The 7,358-nt window shown below is 45.9% G+C and overlaps 1 protein-coding gene across 2 annotated transcripts in view; it reads right to left on the reverse strand.

Annotated features, from left to right (window-relative positions):
• TCP11L2 (t-complex 11, testis-specific-like 2) overlaps positions 1-6,755 on the reverse strand; it is a 31,251-nt gene extending 24,496 nt beyond the window's left edge. For both annotated transcript variants that reach the window (XM_015427593.1, XM_015427592.1), the window contains exon 1: positions 6,657-6,755. The gene's annotated coding sequence lies outside the window, so the exon portion shown is untranslated. The remainder of the gene's footprint in view (positions 1-6,656) is intronic.
• Positions 6,756-7,358: the final 603 nt, after the last annotated feature.

The following is a 7,358-nucleotide window of genomic DNA, read 5'->3' on the forward strand; positions in this document are numbered from 1 at the left end:
TAATGACCAGGTACAAACACTGAAGCTGTGCCGCCTCTTCCAAATAATACAGCTCTTCCATTAAAGTGGATTAACACAGTGAATTACCCAGAGCTTCAGTTAAAATCAAAGAAGGTGGGAGGATCTAGCCCGTGTACATGTGGGCACAGAGATCTACTGAGGTTTCAAACGGTACAGTTTTTGAATTCTGTCTTTCCCTGGTCTACTTAGTATTGCAGGTTAACCGTCTTGGCGTGGACACCGACATCTCTGTGTTAGTTTTGCTTGGACTTGCCTTTCTTTCTGTATGCTGATCGATACAGATGGAACAGTAGGAGTCACACTGTTTCATGATTTGAACTTGGGAGTTTTGGGGTCTGTGTGCTGATGCCTCTGGTGGAGGATAACATATGGCTACGTAAGGAAGGGCAAATCAGGCCATGATGCTCTTTATGGCCCTTGCAGGGCTCCACTTTGCAAGCACTGCCAACTCCATTAGTCCCCCTTGACTAACCTGACCTCATAAATATTCCCAGGTTATGCCTGGATCTTTGCCTGAGTATCAATCCACTCAGTCTGTTCCTGCTTTTCGTTCCAATTCTCAAACTCTGCCTTGGAGGTATTACTTGTCTTCTGACCTTGGATGCCTGTGACCCAGACTCCACGGTGTTTCTTCTGATCAGTCTTACACCCAAGCCCCCAGCGTTTAGTTACTTTGGTTTCTGACTTGCCTCAATGGCCCACGGAATGTCAGTCCCTCTTCTGATGGGATTCATATCTCAGGTCTCTGTGATGTTGCTGCTGACAGTGATGTGACACACTGGTATTCAACTAGGGCAGCAGTTCTCAAGTGTTAAATGTGGGAGCCACTTCTAAATTTACTATAGTTATTTTGGGATTTACTAAGTAACAGCATGCTAATTAACCAGCATAAGACACAGGAATCTAATCCTTTTAAAAAATGTTTGGTAATAGTGGGGTGTGAGCAATGCTTGAAGCAATGCTTGAAGCCATCCTCCAATTCAAGTGGCTCTTCCTCCAACAGAAAAGCCACTTAAGTTGGAGGGAGGCTCCTTTGGCTGTACTGAGCAACATGCTGTATTTCATGGCCATTTTGCACACCTAGCAGAGACAAACCCAAATTTTCCATTGAGTCTCCCAAAGCCTCTTCTGCAAGCTCGTCCTTTATCCCCTCCTGACTTTACAACCCACCTGCAAGACAGTCACAACCTATTTTTGGGTGCCTGCCGACCCACAGTTTGAGAACCACTGGGCTAGATGGACTGCCACAATCCCATTGGCATTAACTGTCGGTGCTATGCAATATTGTGTTTTGTGCACTGCCAAGAATGGTGAACCTAGAGCTCATTCCAAGTGGCAATTTGAACACAGTCTCCATTTATTTTGAACAGGAGATCTCCCCACATATCATTAAGGGCAGTAGACCAGCCTCTTTCGAAGTAGACCTGCCCTCAACCATATATAAAGCAGTAGGCTTCGGATATCAGAAGTGGGCCTAGCAGGGAGAAAGTCACCTCAGGGACAGGCATCAGGAAGGTATTGAAAGTCCAGCACATCACACATGCCCTTTGGCCCAACCACAGTGTTAATTGTGATGAAGGAAGCCCCAGTCATATACAGAGGTCGATTCGGGGGGGATCGCAGTTCCCCCGGGTGAGGTGTGGGGGGCGGGGCACATGACGAAGCCCCGCCCCCTGCTTCCGGCCGCCCCGCTTCCGCACCTCATTCAGCCAGGAGGAGGCAGGAGAAGAGGGAGGGTAAGTTGCTTCCTGCCTGCCTCTCCCCACCCCTGCCTGCCTGGGGCCAGGGAGGGCCTTGGCGGAGCTTCCTCGCACTCCCGCCGGCCTTGCAGGTCCACCGCCGGGCCCCTGATGTCAGGGGGTGTGGCATATGCTAATGAGTTATGCTAATGAGTTCCCCTAGCTCTTTTTCTACGAAACTACCCCTGGTCATATATGAACAGAAAAGTTTTCTTCCATCACATCTGGTGATGGTAGTTTTGGAGCAGCAATTCATATGTAATGTCTATGTTATACAATCATTTATCTATACCCCCATACGGATTGATAGCGAAACAGGGCCAGGTACACATATTAGACATTTTCCTGCAGGCTCACACATATTTCCAGGTTTGGCCAGGGAACTGCAGAATGTGGATCAGAGGTTTGCACTGAGGAGAAAGGTGGGAGTGCAGTCTTACATGCTTGTTCTGTCAGGGCAGCTCCTCTGACAGCCAGCATGGTGTAGTGGGTAAGAGCAGCAGACTCTAATCTGGGGAATGAGGTTTGATTCTGCACTCTTCCGCATGAAGCCAGCTGGGTGATCTTGGATCCTTCATAGCTCTTTCAGAGCTCTCTCAGCCCCCAAAATAAGTATAGCTTGCCACTTTAGTGGTGCATAATGCTAAAAGGGCTAGAACTTAAGGCTGCCAGACAATCTTTGAAATGGCTCTACTGGTAGCAGGAGCTCCTTTGCATATTAGGCCACACACCCCTAGTGTAGCCAATCCTCCAAGAGCTTACAGTAGCCCCAGTAAGAAGAGCTCTGTAAGCTCTTGGAGGATTGGCTACACTAGGGGTGTGTGGCCTAATATGCAAAGGAGCTCCTGCTACCAGTAGAGCCCATATGATAAGTATTACTATTAGCTCCTCTGTAGTAACCCTCCCATCCCATATGACTATTTCATCCAAGCGAGCCCCACAATGCCAGAGGTCAATAATCTTACTGGGAGTTGTAATGAGAATTTAGGAAGACCCTCCAGGCACCCCCAAAGAACTGATCCCAGCTGCTTATGAAATAAGTTCATAGATTTATTTTCTACATTTCGGCCTAGAGGGCATAAATGCAGCTACTCCACCACCAGGATGCTTAGAACCTCTCCTCCAACATTATCTCTTCATTAACAATATCATCCTCTGTATACTTTTTACAAGAATACAGAAAAAACAAACATGAAGAAAATCTACACCCCTTCAGTTTGCGCTTTATTGGATAAAAACTATGGCCCTTAGCAGCAGCAACGTGTCATTTATTCATTTCTACTTGTAAACGTCGCCTTCACCGCCATATGTAACAGAAAGATGGAATAAAAATCTTCTAAACAAAGAAATATCAAAATTAGCATCTGAAAATCTATTCATGGAAATTCTGTTTTGATGAGTCCTCCAAGACCGAATGTGGTCCATTTATTTGATAGGAATCTCATCTGGTTTCTGCCAGTTACGGTCCAGCTGACCAGGCTATATTTTTTTCAGAGGACATTGCACACACATCTCAAGTTGCTAATAACATGGTCTTGTCTGTAGCTTAAATTATGAATATTCAGTTTCTGTATGCTGGTTGTTTCTCAAACAGTTCAAGAAGATTTAGATCGAAGCATTGCAACGCCTCATCTGACAAGACTTTCAGTGCAGTCCTAAGCAGAGTTACACTCTTCTAAGCTCATTGAATTCTATGGATTCCGAAGGGTATAACTCTGTTTAGGATTGCTCTGTTGATTCAGGCTACCCAATTTATTGTGGTTGATTTAATAGAGGGTTTTCCAAGTTATGAAGATAAATGAAAGAAAGAAATTTGTTTGTAGCTTCTGGTAAGAATAGAAAAGGTTTCTTTATTTTATTTTAAAACTTTCAATGCAATGCTTGACTTTTAGGATTTACGCTTACAATCTTAAAGCATTTATATCCCACCTTTCCTCTGGGTTCAAAGAGGCATACAATAAGAGTTAAAACATCCCCAACTAAAACCAAAGATAAGATGAGAAGCCCAAATATCTTCTCCCCTTAAAAGGTGTTCGCTATTCAAACACCCTCAAAAGTCCTGGCAAACAGGCAGGCCTTGCAGCGCCTCCTGAAAATCTCTGAGGAAGGGGCCCCACTCATCTCTACAGGGAGCTGGAGCCCCCCTCCAGCCCACAGAGCCGGTGCCACAGTGGAGAAGGCCCAGGCTTTGGTTTGATGCCAGACAGGCCACCCTGAGTGGTGGGATAGCCAAGAGATGGCTGTCTGAAGACGTAGTTGGCGCACAGAGACATATGGACCGTAGCTGGTACACGGGGATATTTACATTACTTATAGTCTGCCTTTCTCACTGAGACTCAAGGCAAATTCCACACTGTAAGTATTATCTTTGTTGATGCTGAACATTCAGTCATCAAGATTTGGGAGCAGTCACTAAATTGCCCTCAAAGTTCTCTTTCCATCCCTTTGCTCCACATAAACCAGCTATGTGCCATCCTATCTGTGGTCATTCCAAGCAGCCTTGTGACCCAATAAGTATTATTATAGTTTGGGATTAGTGTGTTGCCTGCTTTGGTTTAGGTCTACTAATAGCCTGTTGCTCTTTGCGGAGCTAATCACAAATCTGCTTAGAGATCTTCTACTCTTCTGCTGTTGAAGATAAACATACTATGGCTTGGATCCTATGAATGAATTTCATGAGCACTAAATAGTTTTTGCTGTACAACACGCCTCCTCTTCCACTAAAACTATCAATTGTGCATGGAACTAATTCATAGGATCCAAGCCTAGGAATTCTCAGACATATTCAACCTTATGCCTGTGTTTAAGTAGGGTCCTGTGATAAATGATATTCTCACAAGAATAGTTTGGGGTGGAACAGAGATCATTTATCTCTCCACAGTTGAGGATTCCTTCTCTTGAATTTACAGTCTTAAGAAAAAAGAGAAAGTAGAATTCTGGCAATTTCAGATGGGCTGTTTGGACAACCTTGGACCTCTGCCTTGGTTTTAACCTAAATCACAGAATTGCTCGCTGTGAGGATAAAAATGGAGGTGGTAGAAACCACTTATACTGCCCTGAACTCTTTGAGAACAGACAGGATAAAAATATAAATAAATAAATGGTGTGGTACCCAGGCATCTACCAGAAAGGAAAAACAGCAAGGATTAGATCTATGCTTCTGATATAAATTCATAATGTGTCCTCAACCAATCTAGTTTTCAACTCAAAATCTGAGGCACAAGAGTATGGGAAGCAGCAAGACCAAAAAAAAAAAAAGCTTAATTGATGGGGGGGCTCACTTCAGAATAGGGTGACCAACTTCCAGGTGGTGGTTTGAGACCTCCAACTATTACAACTGATCTCCAGGCAACAGAGACCAGTTTACCTGGAGAAAATGGCCACTTCGGAAGTTGAATTCTATGGCATTATGCCCCAAACCCTGTCCTCTTCAGGCTCCACCCCCCAAATCCCCAGATAACCCTACTTCAGAATGTACATGCTTGTGCTGATGTGTTGCACATTGCACATGAACAATGCATTGGGCCGCAGATAAGGCAGCTTGTGGTGTTGTGTGTTGCCCAATACATATTTCCCGATGCAGGAGTCGGTTCCTTATTTGGTTCTTCATGCACCTCGGAGTTGCATAAGGACCTATGAATTTCAGTCATGTCTCATTCAGCCCTAGGGCAAGTTTTGTACCCCATTAAAAAAAACAGCAGCAATATTTGACACAAAGCTCTTGAATTGTCCAGAACACTTTACCGGGCTGGATTTAAAAAACACCCCCACCCCATTCACTCTCCTTTTAACATCCCGCCTGCGCTCTGGACAACTCCAGAGTCCGCACAGCTGTGTCATTTGAGTTGACCTTAATCAAAAGGGTATCGCACGGATTTTTATTTTTTTGTCCAGAGAAAAATCCCATTCGGCAACTTGGATTCGCTACCCAAAAGAGCTGTACATTTTTACACCGCCTGTCCTCCTGGGAATCCCAGAGGCTGGCGCAGGGGTCACCCAGCGGGCTTCGCGGCTAAGCAAGCGACTAAACCCAGTCCTGGTCTGACTCTTTTAACCTCTACATTGTGCTGCACACGTCCCCCTCCGCTGCGCTCCAGAACGCACACACAACCCCAAGCGGAGCTCTTCAAAAACTCCTCCTCTTCCTCCATCTGCTTCAGTTACCCTCTCGCCCCTCCCATGTATTTTTGGCAGTTACTTCGAAGTACGGCACTTTGGCACCGCAGGATCAAAACAAAACAGCGTTTCCAAGGGAAGCTTCAACAACAAAAAAAGGCCCCTCTTCAGCGCCACCATTTGCTTCTTCTGGCCGCTAACATCTGTAACGAGAGTCCTACACAGAAAACGCTTTAGAAACCCCTCCGGGCCTTCCTATTAGGTTCCCGGGGGGGAGGGGGGAATGCAACGGGCTTTTCTTTTCTTTTAAAGGACTGACGAGACATTAGCTTTGTAAACAATAGCCATCGCTTAGCAAATGTGGCAACAGCTACCCTCCTTCCCTTATAGTCAGAGGGAGGTAGATTGTTGTTTACCATCACCATTCGCTTAGAGGCTGCAATTCGTTGCACACTTAAGCCCCTCGAAAGGTAGCAGGACTTCTTTCCGAGCAAGCAAGCATTAAGATCGGACTGTGTACCGGGTTATGTTCAATAATAAATAAGGGGGCAGTATACCGCACCTCTCTCTTTCCCCCCAAAAGCAATAAACCACCTAGTGATCCCCCCCCCCCTAAATTTAGCTTTAACCCTATGCACACTAGGATTCCCTCTGCCTGAAATGGGGAGGGGGAGGATCTGGGACTAAGCCGAGTTTCAGGTAGAGAAACACCTCAGGGCAAAGGAGAGAAGAAAAAGGGAAAAGTAGAGCAAAACACAAAACCCCTCTATATTCACTCACCCCCCGAGGATATCCTAACAGGCAGCTTCCCCCAGCTTGCTCCCCTTTCCGTCTTCTTTTGCTTCCACTCAGCTGTTCTCAACCGGGCTTTAAACTCCCTCCTCCCCCCATTTAGTTATACATAGTCCTTGGCTAGTCTATCGGCAGCTGCCTGGACGATTCCACTTCTCTTTGGAGAGGTGTGTGTGTTTAACATTTATTGCGCCAAAGCGCCAGTAACTCGGGTAAGCAAAGACAAACAGGCCCTTAGAGAGTCCAGCACCCCAAAGTGTATCCTCCGTCTCCAAAGTTTGGGGATTATGGGTCCAGAAAAGAGGATAGGGCAGCGCATAAAATCTGGAAGCCCCCTCATGAGGAGAAAATGCGCCCTTCCCGGACGAGGGGTGGGACAGACTGGTGTTTACGGAAGGAAAGACGTGTCCTCAGTTCTCCCTGTTTGTTTTCAGCGTAGGTTGTCCACCTCCGAGCGCGCGACTCTTAGGCTGCGGCTATAACAGATGCTCACCACCCTCGAGTCACCCGGACTTTGAAGGTGGGGCCAGCCAAGCAGCCATTGTAGGCTTTTCTAGATTTTATTGCTTCTGATTGTTCCACAAAAGTTTACTGTAGGTGTGTACTGACTTGAACTGGTTTCATAGTAGGGGGGGGGGGGGGAAAGAATGGGAAAAATAACTATACAAAGGGAAAGAAGAAAGTTCTTAT

Source organism: Gekko japonicus, unplaced genomic scaffold (genome assembly GCF_001447785.1).
Source record: "Gekko japonicus isolate JY-2015 unplaced genomic scaffold, Gekko_japonicus_V1.1 scaffold28, whole genome shotgun sequence".
Lineage (NCBI taxonomy): Eukaryota > Metazoa > Chordata > Lepidosauria > Squamata > Gekkonidae > Gekko > Gekko japonicus.